This window comes from Myotis brandtii, unplaced genomic scaffold (assembly GCF_000412655.1).
Source record: "Myotis brandtii unplaced genomic scaffold, ASM41265v1 scaffold633, whole genome shotgun sequence".
Lineage (NCBI taxonomy): Eukaryota > Metazoa > Chordata > Mammalia > Chiroptera > Vespertilionidae > Myotis > Myotis brandtii.
In genome coordinates this window covers 2,630,292-2,630,566 of record NW_005370423.1, presented here as the reverse complement: position 1 = coordinate 2,630,566, position 275 = coordinate 2,630,292, and the positions used below count along the sequence as shown (strand labels likewise).

The 275-nt window shown below is 53.5% G+C and overlaps 1 protein-coding gene across 1 annotated transcript in view; it reads left to right on the top strand.

Annotated features, from left to right (window-relative positions):
- Positions 1–275, top strand: part of PAPD5 (PAP associated domain containing 5) — a 37,690-nt gene that overhangs the window by 2,133 nt on the left and 35,282 nt on the right. The window lies entirely within an intron of this gene.

The window sequence follows — 275 nt, the reverse complement described above, 5'->3', positions numbered from 1 at the left end:
TCCCCGCACTGCCCCCCAGGGCTGCCTCTGCTTATTGCGGTTTTTGTTCCTGCACTGAGTCAGCTGCACTCTTAGGGCTCCCTTGAGGGTCTGTTGTACGATTGTGCGTTCTCAGGGCCTGCGTTAGACTCCGTTCCTGTGTTACGTAGCTTTTCTTAGGCTCTGTCCTGGGTGGCGAAGGGGCCTTTTTTTTTGTTTTCTTTTCCAATTGGTAAAACACAAACACTTTAGGTGAGGGGCTGTAGGTGGCGGGAGAGGAGAGGAGAGGAGAGGAG